Genomic DNA, 22,019 nt, shown 5'->3' on the forward strand with positions numbered 1-22,019 from the left:
GAGCATCTAGCAAATTCATTGTCAGTTAGCTTTCATAGTGGCGTTATTGGGAATTATGGTCTTTCCGAATGCAAAAGGGATAATAGATATCTGTATGGCTAAAATTGCACAAATCCTCACTACTAAAAAAGATCATACACTTGCTCCGTTAGCACTGGCAGACATTTATCTAGCATTAGCATTGTGTAAATCTGGGCCTCAATTCTTTGGAGGTTGTAACGTTCTTCTGCAAATGTGTTTGATCGAGCATCTCCGCCATCACCCCAAATTCATGGGTTATGGTTCGAGTGGGCACAACTTCATCAAGAGTTATGAGGAAAAGGTGAAAGACTGTAGTTCTCCAGAAGGGTTTGAAGCTTGGGGCTCCCACTTAAGAACTAAAAAGGCATGTCAGATTGAATGGACCATATGATGGCTTCCAGTAATGGAAGTCAGACACATGACGACTATAAAAGGCTACCTAATATTGATGGGTCTAAGAAGTGTCGAACCATGCATACCGCAAAGAGTTTTAAGGCAACTGGGAAGATATCAAGTTGTACCCGAAGATACAGATTTGAGTACCCACGTCATTGAGCTACATCCAGAAGCAACACTACCTGGGTTTTAGTCCAACAAGATTTGAATGGTTGCCGATATCTAAAAAATGACACCCAGGTACCAGATCTTGCGAGAGGAGAAGTGGATCTAGATTATGCTGCATGGTTTGAGAGAAGGTCTTGTGCGAATAATGATCTAGAGCCAGAGTATGAGCCCGAAAGGCCTGCCAAAATACCTCATGTTTAGGCTTTTGATGATAAAGTCCGGGAAAGGTTGGCCTTGGGAGAAAAGGAGAAAAAAATATCAAGCCACCATTCACAAATTGGAAGAAGTATTGAGAAACATCGTATTCAATAATGATATACAGTCGCAAGAAGCTGAAAGGAGAAGGTTGGCCCAAGAAAATGAAGCTCTCCTATCCCAAATCCGGAAGATGAAAATAGCAGCTGAAAACCTGGTCAGAAGCGAAAAAGATGAAAAACTCATCCACAGCTTTCGGTGGAAAGTATGGGACTATGGGGATGATTTGCAGAAGACTGAGACTGAGCTAGCAAAGGCCCGAGCAAAGTTGGCCAGAAATGCAGAAGAACGTGCAAATTTCATTCGACAGTTAAAGGAAAGATATGACAAAGGAGTCATGGGTTGGAAAAAGGAGCTTAATATCCTTGAGGGTAAAATGACTAAGCAAGTCAAGAACTTCAAAGCCAAAAGAGAGCACAGTTACGCTTTGATGGCACAACTAGAGGAAGACTTGCAGCATTTGCAAGAGAAAAATCATATGGCCAACCATGTTTTGGAGGCCAGATCTCAGCAAATTGGACGACTATTACAAGAGAAGGGCATCATCAGGGAAAGGGTTAGAAGAATTGCTGAGTATATTGTGATGAAGTGCAACGAATACGAGGAAATGACCAGGTCCATGTTCTTCGCCGTAGTAATGATCTTTGTTCACCAGATAATGGACGACCTCTATCGCCTAAAAGAAGATATGGCACGTAGGCCCGCGGCAAGACAGACTGGTGTCCCTCGGGCCCCTGGGGCAGGATTGGAGGCACTTATGTACTCCTGATTTTTCTTATCGAGTCTGTATTTCCATTTCCATTCCTAGAGTCTGTTTTAGTTTTTCAATTCTTAGGTAGGTATGATGGAGTCGTTGTAATAGAGAAAATTACGATTTTTTATTTTTAATGAAAAACCAAAAAAAAAAAGTAAATTATTTTTTATTTTTATTTCGCATTTATCCCTTGAACTATGTGATGATTTGATTCACGCGGCGTCATGATACGTAGGCAATCCCCATCGGATCCGGTCATGGTTTTAGATAACTCAAATAAGAGAGAAAATGACGAAGAGAGAAAACCAAAAAAAGAGAGAAAACAAGAAGAAGAGAGAAAACAGGAATAAGAGAGAAAGCAATACAAGAGAGAGAGAGAGTGCAAAGAAAAGAGAGCAAATAATAAAAATCATCAAAAAGAAAAGAAAAATGCAAAATCTGGGAGATAACAAAAGCCGGGATGAGACACGCAACCGTTGCAAAACATGTAGAACAACATTTAACTATCTAGAAGCATTGCATTCCCCAACGTGCGATTCCCTATGTGCTAATTGCCTCAAGCTAACCGGTTTGTTGTGTATGTTGTTGAGATCAGGTTCTATTTTTAAGGTGATATGTTTTGTGGTAACCTAGCATCGCACCCTTACTTTACAAGATCCAAGAGAAGTTTCGAAATGCCGTCAGAGGGTTATCTACCAAAATTCCCATCGTAGAGGATAGCCCGTTGTCGGTCATCCCAACGTCAGAATCAGCAGCTGCTGAAGAGAACAAGGCATTGCGCCTCCCCATGTTGGAAATGTGGGAAGCTTTGTCTAACGGTAGAGATCCGCGTAGTGCAATACATGTTTTTCCCGAACTGATTCCCAGAACAAGTGGAACTTCCAACATCCCTATAAATTATCGGACCACCCCGTTTGGATATCCCACCATGTCAGCCCATTTCACCGGAACGCCTTCTGAGGTTCGCCCCCAGGCAATGATTTTGGGAGTAGCTTCTAACATATTAACTGCACCACCTACCTCTGCTACGATGCAACCAACAATACCCAGGCCAGGTTTTGAGCCGCCATCCTTTACTTTCCAAATACCATCATTCCCATTAGACACGGCTCATGTCACCACAAACTCCTACCCTCAACAGCCTCAGTATGAGTGTTTAACATGAAAATGGTAACAACAATTAAATTTGTAAATGAGATTCTAAAAATACGTGATCTATTCTCGAGCTAGTTATTAGAGCAGATGATCTAAGAACGTGAAGTTTAACGATGAAGTGTGAGCTAAAACGAGGAAGTAATCAAATCGAAGGGGCCTGTTGCCCGGATGCAGGACCGGCCGGAGAAGACCTTAGGGTCTAGGTTCAAGTCGGGCTTGAGCTATCGGGGGCAGCCGGGAATGGGATAACAATTAAGGATACGATAAATCAAGGCTCTTTTCGACCAATACTGAGTTATATACTGAAAAACAAGTAAGAGGACGATATATATTAAAGCGGTCTCAGGCTAGTGAGGACGAACAAGATAGAAAGAAAAGAGAGAGAGATATTATTGCACTTGTGGAGAAATGGAGCAACATCAGTCCCTTACAAGGTAGGGTGAGTCCCCTTTATATGCGAGGGGGGACTCAGCTACAAGTATGAGGAGATTAATTACAAAGTATGGAGATGGGATGGCTTGACGTGATGCCTCAACATATGCTCTAGATAGGTCGGACCTGTCAGACTTAGTCGTGTGCCTTGGGAGCTTCCCCCTTTGTCCTGGCTTCGGTCTCCATTTCCTCTGAATCGGGCTTCAACGAGCCCCGAGGTTCGGAACTCGGTCGTGGCCTCCCGTCCTTAGGGTCCCGAGGCATACTTCCGAAATGACTCGACAACGAGAAATCATGTCTTCTATTTTGCCGCGTACAATGAGTTTACCACGGGACAAGAGACAACTATAAAGAATCCCGAGCAAGAGGAAATCACCAGAAAATGAAAAGCATGGAACAAAACCTCAAGAACATACAAGGACCGAGTGGCCAAAAGAGTATATCATACACTGATTTGTGCATGTTCCCGTAGTTCATCTGCTCATCAGTTTCAAGACTCCCAAGTTTGAAAGTATGACGGACATGGGGATCCCATAGCCCACCTGAAGAGGTATTGCAGTCAGTTAAGATGAGCGGGCAGGAAAGAAGAACTCTAATGGCTTACTTCGGAGAGTGTTTAGTGGGAATTGCATCCGAATGGTATATGGATCAAGACATATCCTATTGGCACATATGGGATGATTTGGCTCGAGACTTTGTCAGACAATTCCAGTACAACGTGGACATAACTCCGGATAGAAATTCTTTGTCTAATTTCAAATTGAAGTCTTCGGAGAGCTTCCGAGATTATGCTGTCAAGTGGCGCGAAAAAGCTGCCAGGGTGAAACCCCCAATGGATGAGACTGAGATGGTTAGTGTCTTCCTACAAGCCCAAGAGGCTGATTATTTTCAGAACATGATGTCCTCTATGGGAAAGCCGTTTGCTGAGGCTATCAAAATTGGAGTGATGGTCGAAAATGGTTTGAAAATGGGTCACAACCTGAGCCAATCGGCTATAATAGCTACGTCCCAAGCAATCTAGAGCGGGCCGAGGGTTGTAGCAAATAGTAAGAAGAAAGAAGATGTGGCAATGTTGGCCTCAAGTCTGAGAAACCCCCATCAACCCCGAAGTTACTTCAGTTGCCCTTCAAACACCCCGCCATATTATTACTATCAGCAGGATGCAGCTTATGACATGGCTCCTCAGCCTTATACGATGATGAATTCCTATCCATACGCTCGGCCACAACAACAGTATAACCAAAACCGAGCTCTACCCCCTAGAAATAACCCTCCTCACCAAGGTCCATATAATCCCCGTCCCCTACAGAACAAGTTTCTGTATAACGCCCGTGCCCGTGAGCTACCCAGAAAAACCAACTTCACACCCATTGGTGAATCATACTCTAGCCTTTTTCCAAAGCTGGTTCAAATGGGTTTGTTGCAGCCCGTACCTCCGAACAGGCAAAACCCAGTGTCACCTTCCACCGACCCGGTACCCGATGTGCTTATCATTTAGGGGCAGAAGGGCATGACACTGAAGACTGCTGGACTCTTAAAAGGGCAGTCGAAAGTTGAATAGAGCGAAAGCGGGAAGTGTTGAGAGATTAAGAGATCGCCAATGTGACTAATAACCCATTGCCAATTCACAATAACGGGCCAGTTATTGGGATGATTTGTGAGGATAGAGAGTTCAACCCAACTTTGAAAGCTATAATTGCCATCGCCGATGTTGAAAAGAAGCTTAAGGCGGCAGCAAAGCAAGTTAAGGGAAAGAAGAAGAGCAACTCCACTCCTCAAAGCATAGAAAAGACTATGAAAGCCAAAACAGGGGCAGTACCTCCTAAAGATGCCTTTATTTATGTTCCCTGGGCCCCTAGGAAAGAACAATTTGTGTTGATTCCCCCCCAAAAGGTTCGAGCAAAAAAAGGAATCTAAGATATATGTACCAAAAGGGATTTATGTGGCGCGAGGACTAGTAATTCCATCCGGGCTGAATAAGCCCGTGGTTATCAGCCGCGCACCAAAGAAGCCCATGAAGGACCCCACTGCAGTCCCCTAGAACTACAACAAAGTAATGGTGACATACAAGGGAAAATAAATCATGGGGGAGGTGAATGAAACAAACCTTTCTAGAAAGTACCTCAACTTGGAGGAATTAAACAAAACCAAATAGAAGCATTTTTCGCTTAAAAATTCAGTTAGTGCTGGAGAGGCATATGAATTCTTCTGAAAGATGAAGGCCTCAGACTACGATGAAATTGACCAGCTCCGAAAGTCTCCCTCTCAGGTCTCACTCTTGTCTCTACTGTTAAGTTCGAATGAACATTAGAAACTATTGATAAAGACCCTTAATGAAGCATATGTTCCGATCAAAACCACTCTTGAGCAACTGGAAAGAATGGCGGAACGATTTTTTGAAGTCAACCGACTTTCCTTCAGCCAAAATGACTTGCCCCCGGTAGGGGCTGCCCACAACAAAGCTCTTCATTTGACCATTAAATATGAAGGATACTACGTGAAAAGAGTTATGTTGGATGGCGGATCTGGGGTTGACATCTGCCCTCTCTCAATCTTACAGAGAATGGAAATTGGGACTGAAAGAATTAGGCCTAACAATGTTTGTGTAGGTGCTTTTGATCGAGTCAAGAGAGATATAATAGGGGAGATTGATTTGATCTTAACTATCGGTCCTATGGATTTTGAAGTGACATTTCAGGTCTTGGACATGTACACCTCCTACAATTTTCTCCTAGGAAGGCCTTGGATCCAAGCTGCAGGGGCCGTACCTTCTACTCTCCACCAAATGGTTAAGTTTGAACATGAAGAACAGGAAATCGTGGTCCATGGAGAAGACGATTAATCAATTTACAGGGACCCATCAGTCCCATGTCTGAAGGCTAAGGAAGGTAGCGAGCATATAGTCTATCAAGCTTTTGAGATTGTGGTCGCAAATTAGTGTGAGGAAGGAACCCTGTGTCCTCAACCCTTTTTGTCAAATGCGTTAACCATGGTTGCCACTGAAATGATCAAGGACGGGTACAAGCACGAAAAAGGGCTCGGGTTGTCTTTCCAAGGTATCACGGAACCTATCACTTTAGTTGCCAGTGAGAAATTCTTCAGTGTGGGTTTCCAAGCCACAGAAACTGATGTGACATAGGCTAATGAACAAAAGAAAAATGGGTGGGTCTCGCCTTAGCCAGTCCCGCATCTCTCCAAAACGTTCGTCAAGCCAAGATACATAGAGGAAGAAGATGAGGCCTTCATGGCCGAAGAAATTGAGGATATATGTGGAGAAATGTGGCAAATGTTATGTGAGGCTCACATGGTCCAACCGTGTCACGACCCAAACCGATGGGCCATGACGGGCACCCAGTACCTTACTCAACCGAGTATCAATATAACGTATCTTTCTTATTACATCATCATATACACGTGACATACAGGCCTAATAGACTAACATAATCATTTATAAACTCAAAACATAGGCCGACAAGGCCGTACAATCTTTCACGTACACGACATATGTCTACAAGCCTCTAATAGTATATAAATATCATAAAGGTCGGGATAGAGTCCCGCCATACCAAACAATACACGTCTAAATCATACTAACCAAAGAAGCAACTCCAAAGCAAACAGAGCGTTACCAACATCTTCCGCTGAGTTGATAGCGTACTTGGAGGGCTCTCGACCTGTCTATCGGGACCTGCGGGCATGAAACGCAGCATCCCCAGGCAAAAGGGACGTCAGTACGAAAAAATGTCCTGAGTATGTAAGGCACACAAATAAGTACATAACAGAAATGGAATAAATATAGAGTAATTGACTAAACCTGTAAGTCTGGATAACACTATAAATTATAAATTACTTAAAGCGTCATACATATGCTTATGAATGTCATGTCATGCATAGGTATATGTTTCATAACATCATCAGCCTCTGAGGGCATCCCTATCATATCGACCACTGTGGGCAAAATCATCAACATATACCAGCTGATCAGGTGGTGCGTATATAACGCCTTAACCTTTCCCATATCCCATATATATACATATATACGAGTATATAATGTCATCTGGTCACGGGTCAATGTACATGAATGCAATTCATGAAAAGTACATTAATAAAATCTTTTGGATTGTCATAAGACCATTTCGCCTTTGAGTAATATCATAAAGTTAACTCCTTTCAACAATTGTATTTTTCTGAGACCCATGAACAAATGATAAAATATTATGACACATGGAAATTCAAGAACATATATATCTCTCATTTATGGAATTTGTTCATTTGCACGTTTTGTTCGTATCGTATGGCTAATGCCAAAAGAAAGAAAGGATAGCCTAAACATACCTGGAATAGGGAAAACTCCGTATTATATTCTTTGAAAAGATTGCACCGTACTCATTTAGAACCGCAAAATTTTACGTTGCTAAGTTCTAATAACTTTTGTTGGAATCGCTTTGTTGCAAGGCGTTTCTGTTGAAAACATGAAGAATGGCTAACGTTCTACTTTGTAGTGCTTTGTAATTGTCAATTCACCGCTAATGTTCTGATTGTATGAACTTGGAATGAATTTTGCAAGAATTTCATTTCCAAGGTGCCAAACCTCTCATCCAAATATAGTATTGAAAAGGTTAGAAATGAAGTAGTCTTGAAAAGGGTTAGAAATGAATTGATGATCCATCTGATTGTAATATTGAAATTACTAGAAATGAAGTAGTTTGTGACTATTAGTTGCCACCTAATGCAAATAGACTAAGAATCACTTCTCCAAGAAGTGTCTTGCTTCCACGTGGGGTGGGGGTGGGGTTTAATCTTATTCAAATATATCCCCAATTACTTAGGTAATGTTTCGTTACCCGGTAATTAATCAATTACCCGTAAAACTGAGAATTATTCCCACTTACTTAAAATATTACTCACTTTTTACATACCTTATACACCTTACTATTATTGTCATGTGGTACCTCATATGACACTAGTCCATAAATACCGGGTATTTTAGCTCAGGCCGTATTTTACCCCAAAATGCCAAACGTGGATAAAATTCATTTGCTTTGACTTGCTCCCCCTTTCAACTTCATGAAATTATCACTTGTGAATAAACATAATCCTTATAATCTCCAAATAATTTTTTACTTGGACCGATGTCAATTACCTTACGACAAATTTAACGTACTATACTTTGAGGTGCAATATCGTCGTAACTTAATACTGCGAAGCGTGTCATCACTGTAATGTAATAATGTTGGGTGCAACACTGTCGCAACTTAATATTGCAAAGCGTAATGTCACCGTAATGTAATACTGCTGGGGGTAACATCATCATAATATATTACTGTAGAGCATAACATCGACGTAATACTGCGGGGCATAACATTATTCCCCCATTTGGACCATTCATCCTCGAATGTTGACTGATTCACCTATCACTTTCATAACTTAGTTCTTCCGAATACCTTAGAACTTCCTTTGCCTTCTAGGCCACTGTTCTGTGTGTATGCAGCGAAATCAGAGGGCCTAATTTCTTACTATCGAGTCACTTTGGAAGAACACCTTGAGACCCTGAGGATGCGAAGCTATGACCAAGTTCCCTCCCTCGGAGCTTGTCGAGGTCTGACTTAAAGAGGACGTAGATCGAGGTTAAAGCAAAATGGGGAATTCCCAAGGCACACGGCTAAGTCTGACAATACTTGACTACCCGGAACCTGTATCATAATATCATGTCTATCTGTCCCATCTCCGTATCTTTACAATTAATACATTCTGTACTATGTTGTATTTCCCCTTCTATATAAAGGGGATCCTTACCACTTTGTAAACGGCTGCTGCTGCTCCAACTACTCTACACCAGATCAATAACAACCCTCTCTCTCTTCTCTCTAACTTACACGCTCGAGACTACCTCTATCATTTATTGCTTTCATACTTGTTCTTCATTTATTGCTTTTCATTGGCCGTAAAGAGCCTCTTTTTAATTATATCCTAACTGTTATTCCCTTCCCGGTTACCCCCGATAGCTCGAGCTCGAGCCTAGGCGTCGACCTCGAGGCCCCTCATCGGCCAGTTCGAGGCTAGAGTAATTGATCTCTCGGTTCGTTTATAGTCCGATTTTAGCTCGCATTTCATCTCATATCTTCATACGCCTAGCACCAATTGCTCTAAACAACTAGCATAAAAATAGATCACGTATTATTAGAGTCCCATCAACAAATTTAATTGTTATTACCATTTTTACGGTAAATAGTTTGGCGCCCACCGTAGGGCTAAAAATAATAGTGATTATTTTCTTGCTGGTTTCAGTACACAAGCGCAAGTTATCTATCACACTTTTTCTTGTCCAAGATCTTTGATTTAAAGTCAAAATGTCTCGCTTAGTGAAAGAGTCGAGAACAACAACATCAAAAGCCACAGAGAAAACGGTGTGGATGTTCCAGTTGTTCGTGAGCCACCATACAACGTATCTATAGCTCCCCAAGCTGAGCAGGTACCTGAGAGATCGAGCAATAACGGATCGATAGCCGACCCTGCCATCGTAAAAATGCTCAAGGACCTCCCCAAAAGGGTCGGGTCAGGCGATAAAATGATAGTATCCAACGATGAAGAAGGTCGAAACCTATAACTTCAGAGTCGACCAAATCTCGGGCGCACCCACGGTCCTGAAGGGTGTAGATTCGAAGAAGTTTTTAAAATGGTCGTTCCCAGAGGAAGCGGTTCCGAAACCGATTCCAAAGAAGTTCAGAATGCCAAAACTCCTGGAGTACAATGGGACCACAAACCCTAATGAACATGTTACTACCTACACCTATGCGGTAAAATGCAACGGTATAAAGAATGACGAGGTCGAGTCCGTATTGCTGAAAAAGTTTGGGGAAACGCTCTCGAAGGGGGCCATGAGGTGGCATCATAACCTAGCTCCCAACCCCACAGACTTACTTACCATACTGGTAGATTCCTTCATAGAGGCACACGCCGGTGCCATCGAAGTAGTGACAGGAAAGTCCGATGCATCCGAGATTAAGCAAAGGGAGAATGAAATGCTGAAAGGATCCGTATCTTGTTTCCAGACGGAACAAACGGAACTACCCCCGGTCTCCGATGACTGGACAATGCAGGCCTTCACTCAAGGCCTAAATGAATGAGTATCCAGCTAAGATCTAGTCGGATGCCCACAACCGGTACCAGTCGGAAATCAGTGTTGAGGATGACCAGTCGTGAGCCCCCTCGGGCTCAGTATACCCAACCAGGCTCCTGACAAAGGAACTAAAACAAACAAAGAAAGATACCGGCAGTACGTTGAAGATAGGAGGAATGCCCCGAGGCGCAACCTACCTCACGACGGTCGGAGAAGGGATCGAGGATAATATCCTCGAGGATATGCCAACTGAGACAAATTAAATGGAGGCACGAGGCCAGTGGGGTCGCCTCGCACATCAAAATACATATTCAGCGTCATTGTATCGGACATCGTGTTCACCGTCAGCAAAACCAGGGACACCAAGTGGCCTAGGCCTATTCAATCGGATCTTTCCCAGAGGAATCATAGCTTGGTATGTGAACTACATAATACTCACGGCTACAGGACCAAAGATTTACATCAGCTCCAAAAGAAAATAGCCAAGCTACTCAATAAAAATCACAACTAAGAACTTTTGAGTGATCGGGCTCGAGTTCGGTTCCGAGTAAGAAAGGCGGCCAAGAAGAACGAAGCAAATGGGTCGCGACATATTACGTTGATGGTGGAGGAGCGATGACACTTTCCAGGAACTTGTAAAGAGAAGGATAAAAATGTCCATCACCAAAGGTTAGTGGATGCGGGGATACATATCCAAAGGTACCCTCACATTCGGCGAGGAAGGCTGTGAAACCTCGCCCTAGCCACGTAACAACGTACTGGTAACCCTCTTCCTCATTCAATTCATTACAAATAAAACATGTGCTCCTGAATTCAGGTGACTCGACCAACATTATCAGGTCGAGAGTGATAGAGCAGCGGACTGCCGAACCAAATCACGCCCGCCTTTCGAATCATTAGTGGATTCAACACAGCGATCGAAACAACGAGAGGAGAGACCATTCTCTCAGTCAGTATGGCTGGCGCAGACTGGAACGCCAAATTCCATATCATCAAAGGAGATGCAAGGTATAAACGCCTTATTCAGATGGCCGCGAACGCACTGTGAAGGCGATACCATCCACTCTTTGCCTAATGATAAAATCCCCAGCAAAGGATGGAATTAAAACCGTCAACAGGGAGCAGCACGCAGAAAGGGAAGTGTTCGCGTTACGTAACATAATGCCGACACCAATATCTCCACTCTCGAAAGAGTCAAAGGGTAATCAAACCATGTCTTTGTCTAAGCCCGATTAAACATAGTAGAGGGCAGTACAGAGCCCTCCCTCCAAAACAGTAAGGACACGTCGGACCTCGGAACATCGCCTGCACACCCCACGACAAGGTAATACCACCTCCCTCCTGCATTACTTTACACTAACCCATATGCAGGCACCCGGTCAGGGCGTTCGAAAGTGTTAACTTAACCCGAAGATCCTAAGGCCTTAATGGTACCCGTTGCACTCTTTCCCTTTGGTCGGGCTTTCGTCCCAAAGAGGGTTTCACCGGCAAGGTTCTTAACGGGGCAATGTGCCACCTAAGGAGGATCCTACAAGCTCGCAGGGCTTCTTTTGCAATCAACCCCGAACACTAGAGGGCACCCTTTTTAGAGGCCATCTACTCGGAAAAGCCGAAAAACGGAGACTATGTTCCAATAGGAAATGATATACCAAACCAAACAGTCATGCGAACCGTGTCTGCATAAGTCGGGCTTACCACAACACAATGTCATGTACTTACTCCAAGCAATCAAAGAATATCTTTCGCCAAAAGTGTCTCGTACTCCAAAGAAAATTTAGCATGTTCACATCAAGGATCCCCCCATCAAGTATGTCCCGAAATACTCAGAGACTACCATCAACAATTTGATATCCGCATGACCTCAGGGTCGGAACTCCGTGCTCATAAGTCCTCAATGAGGTAACTCCGAACTCACCAGTAACGACTTTCGAGCCTATGCAAACTCAATGACTCGGAGACTGTCACCGGTCACCACTCACTTAAAAACCCAAAGCCGTAAGACCCCGAGGGGGCAAACTCGGTCAAGCAAGATCTATTTAACATAGATGCAAAATCTATAAGACCTCAACAGGCATGACAAAATTGTAAGACCTCAACAGGCATGAAAAAATTGTAAGACCTCAACAGGCATGAAAAAACTGTAAGACCTCAACAGGCATGAAAGAAGTGTAAGACCTCAATAGGCATGAAAAATTTGTAAGACCTTACTACAGGCATAAAACTCGATCTCGAAGTTTAGGATATATGTCACATTTGTATGACTCACAAATGCCTATGGTCAATATGGCTGCACCAGCCAAATTAACGCCAGTCGAGGACGCCTGACCGTCACAACAAAATCATAGGCCATCACTTCGAATCTACTTCGAAAAGAACCTGTTAAAACAGACTACCTTCGACAGGCAAACGAGCTTCGACCATGTCATCTCCAAATCATAAGGCTTCGAGCTACTCATCCTATGAGCTAAACCTTCTGAGGTACTCGAACATCGCCCCTAATTAATTGAAATCGAGGTTTTTCTCAAACCAAGGATGAGTCAGGCAAAATTATTTCAAAAAAGTCCTTAACAAGAGGAAAACAAAGCCTACATATGCCTAAGGGAAAAGCGTAAGAGCCATTGTCGCCAGCCAAACAAGACTTAGAGACACACACTAAAAGGTCGCAACGACCAAAAGCGTAAGAGCCACTGTCGCCAGCATAAAATTTTAAAACTTGAGGGTCAAAGTTAGCTCGAGTCGTAACCCGATTCGGAGACTAGATCCAAAATAGTTAACTAGAAATACCTAAGGGCATGACATAAGAGCCATCGTCACTAGCTTCACAAGCCTCAGGTAAACATACATAAAAGGTCGCTTCGACCCAAGGCGTAAGAGCCACTGTCGCCAGCACAAAAAATAATTGAGGGTAAATTGAGCTCGAGTCGCAACCCGACTGGGAAACTAAACCCAAAATAGTTAAAATGCAAATGCCCAAGGGCAAGGCATAAAAGCCATTGTTGCCCGCCAATGCAGACACAAAATCTTGACGATCGAGTAGGGTCGAGTCAAAACCTGACTCGGAGACTAACCCAAAACAGTTAAGCAAAGCATAAGAGCTCTAATGCCAGGTTGCACTAAAGGCCGCATCAACCGAGCATGTAAGAGCCTTTGGGCTTGCCTTATGAGCCCCAGGGCCATATTACAAAGCTAAGGATTCTCACAAACTCTAGAACCAGTCTGCCTGGTCGAGAGAAAAGCAGAAAGGGGTGCAAAGAAATAAAACCTCGAGTTCTTTGTTATTTACAAAAATGTGAAAAGGTACATTCCCCATCTACAAACTAGAAGGTATCGCAGGTGAAGTGGCAAAATCTATGCCCCACCCCCGAGGGCTATGACCTTTCAGCCTCGTATTCACTCTCCTCAACATCAGGCAGAAGTGATCAACCATCACGCTCTTCCGGAAGAACAAAACCCCTAGCGCCGATCTCTTCAAGTAACTTTCTTTGGGATCTGCAACGAACATATTCCTCAATCCTCTCCCACGATCAATGGACCTCTTCAACTCGGCTTGGACATCAGTAGCATCATTCAAATGAATCGCCATCTCCTGATCAGCCTTAGTCCAGCTCAATGCTGCTTCAAATCGGGCATCAGTAACATCATTCAAATGAATCGCATCAACGATCTCAACCCTGACTTTTGAAAGTTTGAACTCAAGCTTCGTGATCATATCTGCTTGAACTAAAAAGTTGTCACGAGCTAAGTGGAGTTGGGCTTCGAAGGCAGGAACTTTATCCAAGGCACCTTTCTCCTCTGAAGCTTGAGCCTATATCTGAGCTCTTAGCTCGCCACAGTCATTCCTAACTCGGTCGGCTTCACCCCTATGGTGCTCCAGAGCCTCCATTATTTTCTGCAACTGAGATAGGCAAGAAGTTAACCTGAAAGGTTAAAAAGCAAAATGCATACCACAAGAAGTTACCCGCTCCATCAAATAGCTCTTGTAATTCAAGCCCTGGTACGCCTCATATCGCCAATGCATCAAATTAACTCCCCTCTCCTCATAGAGGAGCCTAAGGGACCTACCCTCATACAATGCTCTTCGAAGCCTATCCCCATGATGGAGCAGCTCAAAACTAAGCTTATCAAAGGCCTGCAGAAGAAAAACTCGATAAGGAAGGGAAAACATGAGACTCGGAAGGCCTATGCCAAGACTCACCTCAAAGTGAAGCCGGCGTACTTCCTCGAAGGCCGAGCACACTTCTGTTAGTATATCCCCCTTGGCCTTGGAAGAACCAACCTTGGTCGAAGCATGATCACTCGGAGGAACCACCGCTCCAGAACCGGAGACTTCAGGAACATCAGGCTCAGGCGTTGTTTCTCCTCGAAAACGCAGACCCGTTTAGCCCTGACAAAAGCTACATTGCACTACGAGTGCATATCCTATTTATCACCATCGTCCCTTGGCTTAGAAGCTGACAACTCCTTCCCCTCTACGGAGGAGCGCAACCTTGCCCCTGAGAACCTTTTGATACCTACAACGGCAAGGTCAGTACATAAAAACAGAAAAATGCAATCTCAAATATACGAAGGGCAAGGTAAAAGCAGTGTACATACATACCTTGGCATTTTGCTTCCCACCTGCCTCGGGACACAGCTCGCCACCTACATTCGTCACAAGTCGAATGGGTCACCAACCTGCGGACCTAGCCGGGAAGATCAAGAACTTTGCTCGACGACCATGAAGTTGCTACAGAAAAGAAAGAAACACAATTACTAAACTGGCTTTCGCCACGAACGAATTTGAGAAAGCACGAAACACTCCACTCACATGTGTAATTCCATTTATTGGGAAAGGGCATAAGTTCCACGAGAATAACGCCAGTCGTCCTAACCGGATGAATCGACTAACCCACTCTTGATCTCCATCTTCCTCATCATCAACAGCAAAGGGCGTGGACGAACGACACCACAAGGTTAGCAGGCCTCAGTGATGAAAGGGTTGGTACAGCTTGACGAGGTAACTCAGCGTGAATTCAAGCTCTGGCTTCTCCGTAAAGATCCTCATCATCAGCACTACCTGGCAAAACGATGGAGGTATATGTGCCAAAGTAACCCAATACTTTAAATAGAAACCGAGCATGATCCTATCAAAGGGGCCTAGTGCGAAAGGATACAAGTACACGTTCAAGAATCCATCAGCGGGGTCCATAATATCCTCATCCGGGGAAAGCGACTGCAACGGTATCCCCTCTCCCCATCCATAGTCTCTCCTCACTATCTCCAAATGTTCGTCTCTTATCAAAGATATGGTGTTCTGAGTAAACTCCCATGGATACTGAGTACTGGGAGTGGAACTCTCCCCCCCCTGCCGGGCCCCAAAGTGACAGTCATGACTATGGTGGAACTAGCAAACTGAAGTAGGAACCTATATGAACACTTTTGCGCTTAAGGTAACAAAGGACTCGACGCCAAGGCGGAAGGATAGCTATCTAAAATAATGATATCTTCCAAGAAGCGGGAGGCCAATGGCTTCGATACGGATCCCGAGGTGGTACCTGACCCGAAGGATCTCCGTCAAAGGGAAGTTAGGCCCCGAAAGGTCAACGACATCATCTATAGTCCCGATAAGGTATACGAGCTTGAAGGATCCTCCCAAGAATAAAATTAAGCACTTCAAGCTCCGTCCATGAGGGTTTAACCTCGGGACACCACCCGACCACAGGCATCTCCGCAAAAACCCATCAACAACGCCTTAAAAGGTTATCTACATCAAGTCCAAAATAAATCTCCAGGTGCCTGAAGCTGACCTTCACTCAAAGACGACCCTCGAAGATTCCAAGTTTTGATACGCCATATTCATGCGGTTCGAGGGTCCCGACGATCCGAGTCTATTGGATCTCTTCAGGCTTGGTCCGAGGGACCACGGTAGGAAAGGAAATGAGCCATTTATTTCAGCCAAAAGCTAGAAAGAATATCGACGATCGTTAACAAAGGCATACAGTCAAAATCCATGCAAACATACAAGAATATGCAAGTATATGGCGTATACCAAAAGCAGGAGTAAAAAAGATGTCCTTTTATTTCATAAGTAATAGCTTACAACGGCCCTCGAGGGATCCTTACATACAATTACAAAAGCCCGCAAGGGGTCCTTACATAGAAATAAAGAAATAAAGGGGTATACACCCATAGTGAAAAGCTAAAAACCTAGTCCATCGTCGAGGGTTCATCTCAGGTATCAACATCTCCGAGCGCCGCCTCCTCGAGTTCGCATCCTCAAAGGCATCTCCTTCGGTCGCCATCACCTCTAGGTTCCCAGCTCAAACCCGCGAAAAGTCCTCACCGAGAGAGAATATGAAAAAGAGGAAAAGGGGGGGGATGCAGAAGAGGCAGAGAAAAGAGACATATCCCGCCGAAGCCAAAGGTTGAAGATTCGGCGGGCCCCAGTCTCAGTGACCAGTTGTGCCATTTTATTCCTCGGGAAAGAAAAAGTCCAAGGGATGAAGTGCCACACTAGGCCAAGGTAGGAGAGTGAGTAGCGGTACATAGTTCGAATAACTTTCTAAAAAAGGGGAGGGTTAATTCCCCATCTACCATCATCTCGAGCCAATAAGGACATCAATAATAATTGCAACAACAACGGTAGCGACGACAAAATGGTATAATCTCAATCGACAAAAGGAAGCTCAGACAAAAGGCCACAACATGGCCTATCGGAACGCTGCCAAACAACCCTAAGGCCATGAAATCCAAACATGAGGATAAATAATAGAGGAAGATGGCGAGGAGAAAAGGATGAATGAGCAGATGAAGACACATGGATAGAAAAACAACGTCAGAACGCCCCCATTTATAGGAGATAATGACACAATCATTGACACATTTGGAAGACTGATCGATGGATGCAATTACTGTGTTCTTGAATAACCGAATCGACAGCAGTACTTTCACCTTGAAGAATGAGAATTGACAGTGCATTGAATAATGTCAAAAAGACAAGTCCATTGGATGTCCCGATTATCGTAAAACCTCACGCCATAGGTTACGTCATCGCTAGGACGTCGTCACGGGAAGCCCGAGAAGTCGGGTATCAAAATCATTTCTCATCGCTTCGTTCTGAGAAATACGGAGACTATCTGTATGCGGCAAAATTAGAGGGCCTAATTTCTTGCTATCGAGTCACTTCGAAAGAACACCTCGAGACCCCGAGGACACAAAGCTATGATCGAGTTCCCTCCCTCGAAGCTTGTCGAGGTCTAACTTAAAGAGGACGTAGATCGAGGTTAGAGCAAAATGGGGAATTCCCAAGGCACACAGCTAAGTCTGACAAAGCCGGTCTACCCGGAGCCTGTATCAAGGCGTCACGTCTAGCCGTCCCATCTCCATATCTTTACAATTAATGCATTCTATACTATGTTGTATTTCCCCTCCTATATAAAGGGGATCTTTGCCACTTTGCAAATGGATGTTGGTTCTCCAACTACTCTACACCAGATCAACAACAACTCTCTCTCTCTCTCTCTCTCTCTCTCTTTTCTCTCTAACTTACGCACTCAAGACTACCTCTCTCATTTATTGCTTTCACACTTGTTGTTCATTTATTGCTTGTCATTGGCCATAAAGATCCTCTTTTAAATTATATACTAACTGTTATTCCCTTTCCGGTTACCCCAATTGCTCGAGCTCGAGCCCAGGCGTCTACCTCAAGGCCCCTCATCGGCCAGTTCGAGGCTAGAGTAACTGATCTCTCAGTTCGATTATAGTCCTATTTTAGCTCGCATTTCATCTCATATCTTCATACGCCTAGCACCAAATGCTCTAAACAACTAGCATAAAATAGATCACGTATTTTTAGAGTCCATTAACAAATTTAATTGTTATTACCATTTTCACGGTAAACATTGTGAATAAGTCCAAAGTCCAGGGCTTTCCCCCTTTGGCCTCCTTCTCACACCATAACTTGTAGTCGGACTCCTTCCAATCTCGTAACTGTTGCTACCTTTCATGATGCAGCCTGTACAATTTTGACCTTGTAAGTGTGCCCAATCTCTAGGCTTCATATGTAGAGCTTGATAAAATGTCCCTTTGGGCATATATGAGTATACTGATGTTCTTCGCTTGTTACTTTGTTGAAGTCACAAATATTGCTATATCTCATCACATAGGTCCGTTTGGCCATCCGTATGAATTTACTGCCATAACTCTTACTTTAATTAATCGCTACTGAGGTCGGCTACCAAAACCCAGCTTACTCTCGTTTCTTATTCCATATGTGTAAATTTAAGTCCTTTAATGCTTCCTCATTACTTCTCATCTTTATATGACTGCCTAATCTCATCTCATACTTTATGACTTTTGTCCATCCATCGTTGTTTCACATAAATATTGATATACAATATACCACTGATAACTTAAAACTTCTTACATAGTACTTTGCCCCTAAGGCTTACGTTACCTCAAGGAATATTCGAAGTGATTCCCATAATCGTATTTCATAGTGTCCCAACGTGATTCACTTTATAGGGTATTCTAATTTTGTGCCGCCAACGAAATCTTTTCTCCTTCTCTTCTCTTTTTTCAAATAATTATTCAAACGAAGGCCCAAATGTCATCCTTTATCTGTCACAAATATACCCTCATTTTATTACCAGGTCAGCATTTCATTCCTTCTAAATGCTATTAATCTTAGACTCTTTTGAGTTCATTAAGGCTGTAGTGAGCTTTGTATACCTTAGAGAAACTGTCTGCTCTTCTTGTTTTCATAGGCTTAATCCTAAAGACTTATCCATTCTCTTCACCATTTCACTTGCCTTTCCTCATGCTTACTCATGTTTCCTTAAAACTTTCTCGCTCTACCATACTTAAGCTTGCGATCTATACATATCCATTTATAACTTTCCTTGCTTACACCATAGATTTCCTTATGTTATTCTGCAATGGCAAGCGAGACATCATATCGTCTCCAACTTTTCTCTATTCTCTTAACTAGATCACTCAGTACTTAGAAACCATAGGGTGGAAGACATGTCACCGATGATGCCGCTATCATTCCTGGTTATTGGATCCCCGTGCTTATAGCCTTCTATCCGAAGTATGGACTATTCACAATCTTCTACCTTTGAGTATCCCGTACGTTGTTCACCTTTACATTGCTTACCTTAAAATCTTGCATTGTATCTTCTATCTCTTTCCTGACCTCCCTTCCACCTAGGTGTAATTCACGTCCATAACTTGAAGCTCTATTATAATACTCGCACCTCTGGTACATACACAATCCAGTGGGAGCTTCATACTAACTTCTTATGAGGCTGGTACTTTTTCTAACTAGCTTCCTTATAGAGCCATTTTAGATTATGGTTGTTGTGTTATTTCTTTTGAACATCTGATATTAAGAGTGATTATGTCATGTTCTCAATCACAACTTCTCTAATTTTTCTAGGTCCAATAATCAGACTCCTGATTTACTTGGGTGATGTAATTCTTTATTTTCCTCTTCCCTCGGATCAGCCTTTACGTAGGCTTAAGCTAATTTCCGATCTATGGCTCATGGTATCAGTTATTACCTCATCCTTTCATGGGCGTTATGGAATATCCATGACGCAATCTTCTAAAAATTCAATCCTTTGTCTATGCCCTAGTCTCAATTCTTTCTTTTAACTTATACCGAAGTCTTCCATGGCTATATGATTTTCAACAAATATGATGCCTGGATAATTCTCCAAAATCTTGAGTGTATGCATAATGTACTAACTCTGGATCATTGATCGAATAATTCTTTCAGTCCATCTTAGCTTTTTTTCAATGAAAGCTATTACTTTTCCTGGTCTTTTTGCCCCCTTATTGCGTCCATACTTAGATTATCTTAGTTCCCACACTTTCCAGGGTTTTCATACAACTCATATGATCTCGAATATTACTTTTAATTCTTACTTCCCGTTCATTAGCCACGGTAGGTGCCATTTTCCTTTGGAATTCTAACAATGTTGTTGCGAGATTGTTGTTACACGAACATTTACTCTTTAGGTCGTTGTGCTTAGGTTGAACCCTTATTTCTTATCTCCTCAGCTAGTCATTCATTGTAGTACTTAGGGAGAACCCTTGACCCTCGTAAAGCTGAGAGCTTATTATGGACCTTTTTGATGTTCTTACTTACCTATAATCATCCGTAGTTGCTTACTTCCATGCCATTGTGCTTGTATGGTTGCTTATGAACTGATATTTGGACTACCTTCCCAGTGGCACTTTCTTTTCTTACCGTAACACTCATATGGTACCTTTAACTACCTCGATTCTTGTTTGAATATATCTCAAGTATTATAATGATATTCTTCGAGGCTGAATTCTTCATGTTGGGTTCTACTATGTTTATATTACACGATCTGATGACTCATCTGTAACCTCCTGTTTAGCCATAACTGGGATCTTCCTAACCAATTACTAACTATTCGTTGGCCCATTCTTATATCAATATTCCTCGTAATCTTTCTTGGATTATTTCTTTTGTCTTAAGTTACGTCTCGCACTGGCTCCTTATTTTTTAATAACAGCTCGGGCAAAAACTTTTACTTCCTCTCCTTGACGTCATACTTGCACAATATTCTTGAATTGTAGCGTATCTGTAAGATTTGGATAATTGTCATCTCATTCCTCTTTTCATTTATCGCATTCTTCCTTTACCATTCCACAACACTAGAACCACTTAATTCTTACTCAATGTCACATCGATCCATATTCCCCCCTTTAGTGGTGTACTAAGAGCTTATGACATGAGGATCTTCCTATAGATGTTTTACCTCTTCATCTTTGGCGTTGTTTCTCAACATCAATGATCCTTACTCAACTTGCGGCAATTCTTCTGTACCAAGGATAACAAATTTCCTTACTCGCGAGGGTGACACTTAATTTAACTAGTACATACAGTCCGTTAAGCATAACTTTGCTAACATTGCTTGCTTTAGGGAAGCGTTTTCCTAAATGACCATTCTCTAAATTTCTCATGAATCTTATTCTGTTGTCCGTTCTATTACTGTCAGAACGCGATCTGAAATTCTCATGATGTTGACTATTATCAAATCACTCAGTCCCTAATTCATATTTAGTTTATCGTGTTCACCAGTCCATATTAATTTCTATTACTCTAGGGTCTAACTTTTACTCTTGGTAATCGCGCTAGAGTTGTGAACTTATTTCTCGAAATGAGGATATGACTTTATGGCCTATATTCTTTTATTGCCTCAAGGCCTGTCATCTTTTGTCTTTTCCTTCACTTGACTGTAAACTCTTTAATACTATCATCATTATTTTGACCTACTGTAATCATCCGTGTATCACATCTTACTCATAATGCTTCATTAACTCACTTCTTATCTCCCACTAATTATACATGTCTACTGCTTTACTCTGAAAACTTGAACAAAATATTCTTTTGCTTTTGGCTCCCCTTGCTCCATCCCTTGGCTCTTTCAATTGCTTAACATTTTTTCTTTACTGGAGGCGGGAACCACACTAAGGTAATATTTATTCCTTCAAGGCTTCCAGTGCTCATATCTAGCATTAATATTTTATGGTGCACCATCTAGGTGTCTCACGAGGAGATCTGCTAGCACACTTGAAATATCCTTCGAAAATGTCAACTAACACAAACTATCCATTCACCATTTTGGTTTACTCTAACCCCAGCCAGGTCCTGATGTTCCGTCCTTTTCTTAAACTACACCTGTTAGCCCCCATAGGGCATAA

Source organism: Nicotiana tabacum, chromosome 11 (genome assembly GCF_000715075.1).
Source record: "Nicotiana tabacum cultivar K326 chromosome 11, ASM71507v2, whole genome shotgun sequence".
Classification (NCBI taxonomy): Eukaryota; Viridiplantae; Streptophyta; class Magnoliopsida; order Solanales; family Solanaceae; genus Nicotiana; species Nicotiana tabacum.